This window comes from Lissotriton helveticus, chromosome 8 (genome assembly GCF_964261635.1).
Source record: "Lissotriton helveticus chromosome 8, aLisHel1.1, whole genome shotgun sequence".
NCBI classification, from domain to species: Eukaryota; Metazoa; Chordata; class Amphibia; order Caudata; family Salamandridae; genus Lissotriton; species Lissotriton helveticus.
The window spans coordinates 117,472,822-117,483,774 of NC_136069.1; the positions used below are offsets into that span (position 1 = coordinate 117,472,822).

At 44.8% G+C, this 10,953-nt stretch overlaps 1 long non-coding RNA gene across 1 annotated transcript in view; it reads left to right on the plus strand.

The window, feature by feature from the left end:
- LOC144771505 (uncharacterized) overlaps positions 1 to 2,130 on the plus strand; it is a 150,699-nt gene extending 148,569 nt beyond the window's left edge. The window contains exon 3 of the long non-coding RNA XR_013599314.1: positions 1,253 to 2,130. This is a non-coding gene — a long non-coding RNA (uncharacterized LOC144771505). The remainder of the gene's footprint in view (positions 1 to 1,252) is intronic.
- The last annotated feature ends 8,823 nt before the right edge of the window (positions 2,131 to 10,953 follow it).

Here is a 10,953-nt window from a genome sequence, read left to right on the forward strand (position 1 = left end):
TGCAAAGCCTACTAACACACCAACACCTATACTGAACTGAATAGGTACATCACGCTCATTTCTAAATAATACTGTGTGTCTTCACTTTACTCACAGGACCTAATTCAGATTTCAGTTCCTCAGAGTGTCAGGTAGTAGGTTGGTGCCAGCACATCTTCCAACAGAGTTCTTCAGAGAAAGTGTACACAAGGCCAATTGGCACTATTGCCTGACACACAGGGAACAGTCACTCCTGACAGCTTGGTTCCAGCACACCTTTCAAGAAAGTTCTTCAGAGGAAGTTCACATACCCACGACAGGGGGCGCTACTGCTTGACACACTGGGAACAGTCACTTCTGCAACGCCTAGTCATACCACTCCAGAGTAAAGTGAGGGGCAGAACACGTTCACCCAAGTTATGATTCTAACATATTAATCTGCCTCGGGCAGCAAGTGGTTAACTCATCATGAACATTAACTTCTTGATAAATAAAAAAAAAACTAGCTGTCTGTAAAAGGATGAATAATGATATCTGAAGTTGAACTTGTGTTTTCCTGACTTGACAGCTGTCGTATGGTTTCTTGTGAAATAAGGTCCTTTAATCATGTCATAATCGAGAACTTCCAGCTGGAACGGAGGCGGAGGATGGAAGTGAAGCTTCTTTTATGTTGTTGTCTAGGCAGGGTTTCAGCATCTTCAATTATCCTTCGTATTCTGGAGGAAACTGCAGAAAGTGTACTTTATTTGTAGAAGTGCCAGTGTTCTACGGGCCTGCTCGGAAGTGATCTATCAACAACTTATGTTGTATTCAGGTTATTTTCACCATCATTCGGGAACCTGGATCCATTTGCAATTGGGATGTTTAGGCATCTGACTTTGGGTCATTACTTTTTGACTCTTACTCCAAGATTAATATGGCCATATATGTAATGTTATGTCATTCTCCTCTCCTCTCCCCTCATACCTTGCACCTATTCCAACATGTACTGAAATTGTTGTTTTTTTAGAATATTCTACAATTTGTTCCGATGTAGATTTTTGGGTGAAGCAACATTAATTTTTCCTTCTAATATCACCATTTCCATTTGCTAAATAAGTGTTTGTTTTTTCTTTAAAAAGTCAGCTTTTGTAGAAAGCCTGCACCCAAAAATCAGACTGTCCTTTTGTGGAAATGCATTCATTTTATCATCAAATAACAATGTTTAGATTTTAGAAAACATAAAAATGAAATACACTGCTGACTGTCTCCAATTCTCCTTTCCTCATCACAGGCCAGGACTGACCACCATATGCTAGCACAGGTGAAGGGATACCAGGAATAGCCAACACCACCATCTGCCAGGGAAAGGTGCCCATAATGTGAATATTCAGCACGTTCCAATGAGTGTTGCAAGGATACCCACCCTTCACCGTTGATGCCCTGCTCATTACAGACCAGGCATGGTTGCCATGTGCCTGAGATGACCATCAATGCCAGGGAAGACCATGGAAATCTAAATTATGCCAGGTATACTACTGTATGCAGGGCTTGTTACTGCATGCCTTTCATGCCAGGGTTATTCTAACTACCATATGGCAAGAGTGGTCACAATATGCAATGGATGCCAGGGTTAGACACCACCACTATGCATCATGAATGGTCTTCAAAGAACAGCAGTACCCTATGCATCATATGTACGCCGAGAATGGCCTTCACATACAAGGCAAGAAATGGCTACCTGATGCCAGGACTTTCCATCAAATGCCAAGGAAGACCCCCATCATTATGTACCAGGGATGGCTTACAAATGCAAAGGATGCCCACTATATACCAGCCGGAAAAGACTACGATATAGCAAGGATCCCATATGAAGCATAGGACAGATTTGGTCACCATATGCCAGTGAAGACCCTCAGATGCCAGGAATGGCCCACTTTATCCTACAGCTGGAAATAATTTGAGGGCGACTGGCACAATATGCCAGGGATGTGATCAAGACCATATAGTAGGGATGGTTTGCAGATGCCATGCATGTTGTTGCATGTCCGTGATGCCGTGTCCGTCATATGCTGTGGTTGGCCACCACATGACCAGTCATGGTCACTACATGCAAGTGAAGCCATCAGATCCCTGGGTTGGCCACAACCACCATACACCAGGGATGGGCCTCGTGCCAGGGATACTGAATGCATCACATATCAATGCTGCCAACAGATGCAGGCATGACCATCAAATGCCATGTGTGCTCATTATGTGACAGCGATGGTCCCTCCCACTGTACGCCAGTGATGGTCACCATGTTCTAAGGATGGTACCAAGCGGCAGCTATGCCCACTGGATGCTAGGGTGAAGCTAGCTATTGAAAGCTAATGATGCCACCATATACCATAGAGGGAAACATCCTTTACAACGCAACTTTTACCAGACAGTGCTTTTACATCGCAACTTTTACAACGCAAACCATTACAACGCATTGCGCTGGGGGGTGCTCTAGGATAGGGAATAGATTTAATTTACTATCCAACACCTTCCCTACTATCCAAGGGGACTGGAGTTGGAATAGTAAATTAAACTATTCACTAACCAGCACCCCAAAGTGCTATGCGTTGTAATGGTATGCGTTGTAAAAACTGCGATGTAAAAGCATGCGTGGTAAAAGCATGCGTTGTAATGTCATACATCCACCATAGAAGTTCCTATGCATTTATTAGCATAATGTCATATAATTTAGAGCATTCAGTGCATATCTGTGATTGCAACTCTGATCTTTGCAGTCACATACATTATATGTTTATGCGTTTCATACTTTGGATGTTGTTGGAAGGCCCCAAAGGGTAAATGTACATGTGGATTATATAAAGTGTTATCTGATGACCTAGTACATATAATGTTTTATTGTAAAGGCTTAGAAAAACTTAGGAACAAGTATTTAGCAGACCATGGAGTTGAATTTAAAACAGAGAATAAAATAAGTCTTTTTTTAATCCAAATCAATTGTCTATATAAAAATTTGTACTTGACTTTTTACCTCATTTTAATCATATGTGTGGCTAATGGTGAAATGGATTAAGGTTTGTCTTTTGTAACTGTGAAGGTTTATATGGCTTGTTTTAATTCTAAGTAAACTATATTTTGTACTTCTACTTATCATGTCAGGGTCAGCTTGAGATATATATATATATATATATATATACACACACATTTTACTGCAAGCCCAAGCACAAACACACCCAAACACTACTCTTACACCTCCCTTTCATATAAATGTACATATTCACAGTCACCAGCACTGTGCACCTAAGCAACTCCTATCTCACACACAGGGCCACTGAAATTATGTGACGGTGGAGGACCAAATTATATGGCAGGGTTGACTAAATTATTCGCACAAAATGATAAAATATGAAGCAGAATGCAGCATATTTTGTGATAGTATTACCACATTATTTTCAGCGTCGGCCAGCACTGATAAAATCTGTAGGCCATTTGGCGGGGAGGGTGGGACGAAGTCAACAGACAACAGAATAGGTATAATTAAATAAATAAATAATACCTATTTGGTAGTCTGTTTGCTTCCCGCGCAGCTGTTCCCTGCCTAGCCCCGCCCCACTGTGCTTATTATTTTTCATGTATTGTAACACTGGGTGAGCAGAGAGCTCACCTCACTAGTACCAGTTTAATGCCCAAATATAACAATTGAAAGATTACCAGTCAACCTTTGGGAAAGTTTTACTACTGCACAGAAACATGTGGTTAACCACTGTGTTTTAGTAACTTTTGATTCATTTGAGCTAGAAGCAATTTTTTTGTTAACATCTGCAAATTGTGCATCAGATGATGAATTATGTGGTAAATGCAGCAAATCTATAAAAATACAGAAAATGCCACAGCCGCAAAATCACATAAGTCCAGTGGCTGTACTGGTACGAGGAGGCTCTGTATTATTTTTTGCAATGCGTAAAGACCCACTTGAGATTAAACCACTGCGTGGACACCTTATTAATCTTGCCCATTCTTGCTCAGTAGGAAGGTACAAGACTACATTAAACCATGATGAAGTCAGTCTCATGATGAAACGCGCTTGCTGGTCTGGATTTTGATGTTTGAAGAATAAAGCAGGTTTTTCTACATTATGGCTCCTCAGTTGTCATAACGGGTTTAAAGAAAATTACTTGTTTGATGGCCAGTGGTAAATATCGGATAAAATGAACTTTTGATGACTTTTTGTGTTTTTTTTAGCACTTTATTATGGGTTTTTTTCAGTTGTAGTTCATGTGTTATTTGTATTTTAGGCCCACTGTGAGGCATATTATCAAGGGGGTTTATCTCCGCTTTTTTGGCTTTAAAAGCCAAGAAAGCGGAGATAAAATTATCTCCCTATTACCTAGCTGTCGCTAACACCAGTTAGCGACAGCTAGTAGGAGATAGCGACCATCTTAGGCCCCACTTTGCATGTCAGTGATATTTATCACTAATGACATGCAAAGTGGGCGTGCCAAGATGTTAGCGACTGGAAACAGTCGCTAACATCGCTATCTCCTATTACCAACTTTTGGAGATATTCGCGCTAAGCGCGAATATCTCCAAAAGCTAACACCTGCCCTGAGCAGTTCTTAGCCATTTTATCCAATGGGAGGTGGATAACATGGCTAAGAGCATTAGCTCGGTAATAAATGAATATCGCTGACTTTTCAGCGATATTCATGCATTGTGGCCGTTTTTTATCGCATTTGCGATAAACCTTGGTAATACCAAGGTTTATCTGCGATAAAAATCGCCGCAGCTCAGCGGTAAAATTTCGTCTCTAACAAAGCAATAGCGATAATTATCGCTATTGCTTGGTAATATGCCCTTGTTTTTTGTCTCCTCCATCCATACCGTTCGCTCTATTTCCTTTTGGGATTCCTGACCACTTAAGTGGTTCACATCCAGAAATAACCACTAGTGTTGGGGAGATTGTGGACCGCACGAGAAGGCACATTGTTTCCCTCTACTTGAAGCAGGATGCTTTTTGGAATGCACTGAGATGGGTCGTAGCTCGAGAGCATCAAAGCCACCCAGATACTTGCAAAAGAATATCGCGTGGGAAAGGTTTTCAAACCCAAGAATAGGAATGGACTGGCAAACGGTATCACAATCCAACATAGTGAAGGACACTGTAAATATGTGGTAGAGGAGGACAAAATTATGCTTCACAGTTGAGCAAAATATGTGACAAGGCAAAATAAGTGGCATAATTCACCACATTATTTGGCAGTAATATTTCACTACTTTGTCATTTTTACAGATGTTAACTCTGGGAGGGCACATTTTTCACTGAATTAGTATCAATTGAACTCCTAAATAGATAAATAAGGATTCACAAGGCGACCTGTTCACTGTTGCAAAGAGCCTGGCACTGCACGGAAACACACATGGCAGCATTTCTAGTGACTTTTGATTCGTTTGTGGTTTCTGCAAATTATTCGGCAGATGATGGATCACGTCGCAAGGGCAGTACATCCATAATTATGTGGGAAACGTCATGGCAGCAGAATTGCACAATCAAAGGCCTTGAATCAAGCAATTTACTCAGAAACTGGGGGTAGGATATAGTCTCATGGCGAGACTGCCTACTTAGGAGCTGGGAAACCAAGGTTCGAGCCTCGGAACAGGGGAGGCCTTAGGCATGTGCAAGCTGTGCACCTCCACAGGGCCGCCAAACCCCAGGGGCCACCCCGCCAATATATATCCTTATATAATAATCCTCTGAGGATGGATACATATTTGCGTGGCTGTCCCTGGCAGGGATGTGACGGCCTCCGGCTCTGTTCCACTTCCAAACATCCTGACCCCCTCCCCCCCCTCTTCGGGGCCGTGCCCGGACCCCCTCTTCCGGGGTCCCCTACCTACGCTCCCTGCCCAGGGCCGCCATGAGCCTAGAGCCGCCCCTGCTCTGAATCGACTCCACATCCTGTGATTCTGGTTAAATCACTTACTCACCCCCGTGCCTACCCAATGAAATGAATGTGTCCTTGTGTAACGTAACTGGCACTCATGTAAAGCACTCCAATACCTTTAGATCGAGTTTGCGCTATATAAATCTGCAAAACAACAACAACACAAAATCCCAATCCAAGATGGCCGGTGGGCTGGCGATGAACGTGTTCAGTGGGAAAGGATGATAAGAACGACCTCCCACAGCTGCAAACCCTCCTGAATCTGACCAGACAGTGACTGAGCACACAGCAGGAAGCATCTCTGAAAAGTAAGGCATAATCAGGCCAGAACCGAGACTGGAAGATTCCCACATGCATCAGGGACACCAGGTGGAGAGGTGTTTGTGGTTCAGTGTGTTTCACTACTTAGCAGAGTTTATTTCTTTATTTATTCTACTTCCTATAAGTCAGATCCTCCCCAGGACACCTAGCAGCTTAAAGTGGCTGGAGTATGCATCATAGCAGTGCAGATTGGCATTTGCACCGAGTACTGTCTCTCTTCTCAGTTTTCTAGCTTCCTGCTGTGCTGTATCTCCTTCCAGCCCGGACTCCTCAGGATGTGCCCAGAATGTGTGCTTCTATCACTGCAACCACACTGACCTCCATACACATCCTGCAGTCTTCTGTGATTCGCAGCTTGGTGCTGTTGCATTGTCACTGAACCAGCAACAGCCAATGGCAGAGCAGTGCTGAAGATGCAGCCTATGGCAGAGCAGTGCTGTAGATGCAGCCAAGGAGTGCTGTAGATGCAGTCAATGGCAGAGCAGTGCTGAAGATGCAGCCAATGGCAGAGCAGTGCTGTAGAAGCAGCCAATGGCAGATCAGTGCTGAAGAATCTGATGACCCAACTGTGCATGAAGCTGGATCCTACAACGGCCTCAGGGGCTGCGGCTTCCCTTTCCCTTAGGGTTTAAATTAAGATCTTCTGAAAGAGGGCTGTGCTAGTCATGGTAAACCTCCATTGACCCCGCGTGGTGGTGTCCTTGGGGCCGATTCACAGAACTAACAAGACAAAATCCTAAACTTACCACTTTTGGTATTCACAGAAGTTAGGATTTTGTCGTAAGTTGGTCTTAAGACAGTAGGATTTTGTCTTAAGTCTGTCTTAAGTCTGTCTTAAGACAAACTTAATACAAAATCCTAACTTCTGTGAATACCAAAAGTAGTAAGTTTAGGATTTTGTCTTAAGTTAGTTCTGTGAATCGGGCCCCTTGTCGTGACAGATGCTTCTGGAGTGGGATTCAGTTCTGTGCATACGCCCTCCCCCTCTTAGACGGCCTCACTTTAATATCCTGCACCGCCATGTCTTATATTAGTGCAGTGTGTATGCCCTGCCTTCTCCCACTTCCTGTGTGCAACATGCAAATCAAGGACAGACTGACCAGGGATTAACAGTGATAACCCCAAGCGTACAAGGTGGGATATACCTACAAAGAACTTAACTTACATTTTGTGTGGCAGCAAATAGAATTAGAGAAGAGTGGCACCCTTCATTCAAGCATGCAACCAGACTATGCCAAGTTGGGCAGGAGGAGCCAGTGACCATTTGTGCAGGTCAGAGCTGCTGGCTGTTATAATGATGATGGAGGAGGCCTTTAAGCAAGTAGGATAAAAAAGAACAAAGCAGGGCCTTTTTTAACCCCTTCCATGCGGGGCATATTCCCCCGCTGTGCTGGGGCGGGGGGACGCGTAGAGCGCCCCGGTGCTCATGACGAGGTCAGCTCGTCATGAGCCACGGTGCTCCGGTGCTCATGACGAGCCGAGCTCGTCATGGCCACACCTGTTCCCATGGAACGCTCAGCACAGCAGGGCAATCAGCCCATTGTGCGAGCGTTCCACGGAACGGGCGCGGTCATGACGAGTTCAGCTCGTCATGAGCACCGGAGCGCAGTGGCACATGACGAGCTGACCCCGTCATGAGCACCCAAGCGGTTAAAGGGATGTTTTTGGGGCCCTACGCAAGACATATTTTGGGCACCTCTTTTCTGAACAACTATGTTTTATTCCCCATCTGTAATCAATGCAAGCTCTTGTGATGCCTAACAATATAGAATAATCTGTTAAATTTTCAGAAACAGAGGCAAGCAAAAACAGCTACAAGCTCATGCTGTCTCAAGACACATAGAAGCAGAAGAAAGCTTTAAAAGGCATTGATAAAACCATCTCTTTTTGTGCTTGAATCTAGGTATTTTCTTGAAGCAACAATAATATTATACCTCCTCCCGAGGTAGGAAAGACACAGTAATTCTGACTTGGATGTTTAGTGGACTCTTGGATGCGATTAAAATAAAACATGCCCAGCACTTGAAATCATAGCTTTAATTGGCAGATATTCATGGTATAAATAAACCCTCTTCCATAACTGTCATTCTTGCAATAATCGTGAAAATTAAAGCACTGCTCTGAGGATTCTCGCCATTCCTTCAGGTGAAATTGCATAATGGAAATTTTTCTCCTGAATTTTCTTCCTTGGTTTGTCTTTCCTCTCCTCTTTGTACGTGTATTCTTCTCTGACAAGACAGTGACCTGCATCTACCTTTTATGGACCTCACGCTCGCTTTTGACAGGGTTAACCAGACTAATTTGGGGGGGAACATCCATGACAACGCGGTCAAAACACTGCGCTGCCATTACCACGCGTCTTTTACAACGCAAGTCGTTACCACGACTTGCGCTGGAGGGCGCTCTAGACTAAGGAATAGTAGATTTACTATTCCAACACCTCCCCTACTGTATGTAGGCTGGAATTGGAATAGTAAATCTTCCTATTCCTAAGTCCAGCACCCTACAGCGCAAGTCGTGGTAACGACTCGCGTTGTAAAAGATGCGCTGTGATGTACCGCGATCTAAAAGATCGCGTTGTAACATCATACAAACATTTGTGGGGTATAGTTCTCTCTTTGTGGGTGGACTAGGACATTGTGTACCTTCTAAATGATTTATATACAAACACCACAGCATCAGTTCGGTATACCCATTGGTGTAACAAAGGCTCCCCCAGTATGGGGGGGTCCCAAGCCCCAGCGGGCCCCATCAGACCATTACCTTGGCCTGAGAGCTCCTGAGTGAATCCAGAGGGAGGCCCCTCTATGTACTTTGCATGGGGGCCCTCTTAAGTTTCGTTACGCCACTGGGTATACCCAGGGTTCTGTCTGTGCCCATCCATTGAGAATGAACAAGGGGTGCAACAGGGTTTATAGGGTGCATCCTTGCCCCTTTTCTATACTATATATATAAATGGGCTAGAGCTGAGGCTGATTATTAAAAAGAAGGGGCGGAATTGTGCCCCGTGCTGCTATATGCAGATGATGCAATCCTGATAGCCAGGACTGAGCTGGGTTGCCAAGTGCTACTGTATACATTTGTTGAATTCATAAATAGCCTGGACCTTTTGTGGAAAATTAGTACGGTTTGGTAAACATTATCTGCGCCATCTTGCCTTTTCCCCTGATGCCACACTTTTTGTCGTGCGCACCCGCCATTTTAGGTGCCTCGATCAGAACCACCCCTTTGCATGCCACTGGCCCCCAGCATAGCCCTTCGCCCTCACAAAAGCCCGCACGCTGACAACCCCCGCTCGCACATGCCTTGGGTCATAAACCCCCCTTCAGCGCAGCTCTGCTTCAGAACCCCATCCTGTTCCCAGCGCGACACCTCCCTTCATTCCTTTCATGGTCCCAGGCCCTTTTGATACAAACCCCCTTTTCCTGTGTGCCCGTTTGTCTCCCTCGTTCCCAGGCCGACACCTAGCTCTGCCGATACTGTTTATTGCCCCTCCCCGTACAGTAGAAAGCTTCCCTCATCAAAGGACCCCCGAGTTGATCAAAGCCCCCACCCTATGAGATCCGATCAAACCCCCACATTCCATGAATCGGCGGAATGTCCAGCTGCGCGATAATCATCACCTGTTGTGACCGGGGTGGGGACTTCAACTGTAAATGTGTGTGGGAACGGGCCTGAAGGGGAGATTCGGAGGATATCCTTTCATACTTCAAAGCATTACAAGATTGTGTTACCTGCAATAAAATTCATTTAACTGTGTATAAGAGGCCAGGCCTCAGAGATGCGGGGAGAGCACCTCAGGACGATACCTGCTGTCTGAACTGATGTGTTCTCCTCCGGAGAGAATAAACCTTGTTTCCTGCCTTCCCGTCTCCAGCGCCTGCCTCTTCATTTGACTAATATTTCGTGGGTTAAAGAGGCGATACCGCCGGGCAAATATCGATTGTCCCTGACCTAGTTTCAACAATTGGCGTCCCAAGCGTGGGGCCCATCAGCGACTCGTGGATCCAGTGGGAGAGGTCCTGATGACAGAGTGAACGACTGCAACGATCGGGAGAGCTCTTGCCCAATAGACCCTCGTCTGGCAGCCGATCATCCGAACTTCACTGGTTCCGAACAGACCTCTCTCGAGTGATCTACGGTCCTGACTGGGAACCATCAGGAGTGCTGCGAGGAATACGAGGAAAAGAGGACGATCGGGCGCTGGATTCGGAAGACAAGAAACTGTCCATACGGTCCGGGTAAGGTCGTGTAGACACGACGAATCACGAAATAATTGTTTAATTGTTCAGAAAATACTAGTATTACTCTTTGTTGACTTATTTGGAGATTCACTGTCTGCACGCGGAGAAACAGTAGGCTCTTTCTCTTTTGCAAATAGTGAAGGATAGGTAACGCAGCCGTCGCGCCTATCTTTCTCCCCCACTGAATTGATTATTTATTTAACGGCTTATTTTCGGGAGATTCCCTCTCCCACACTGATTAACTGTTTTTTACCCCGAGCTACTGTTCGCGGATTGTTTTCTGGAGATTCTCTGTCTACAAACAGGAAAGAACAGGTTCCCCTTTGCAGATAGTGAAAGGGTAGAGGACGCAGACCTTTTGCGAATCTACTTATTCTTCCCACTGGTCATTTATTGTTTATTTGATATTGGTTCATGAGGTATTCACTGCCTGCAAACAACGTAGAATAGAAATATTCTGTCTAGTCTTTGCACACAGTGATAAGATA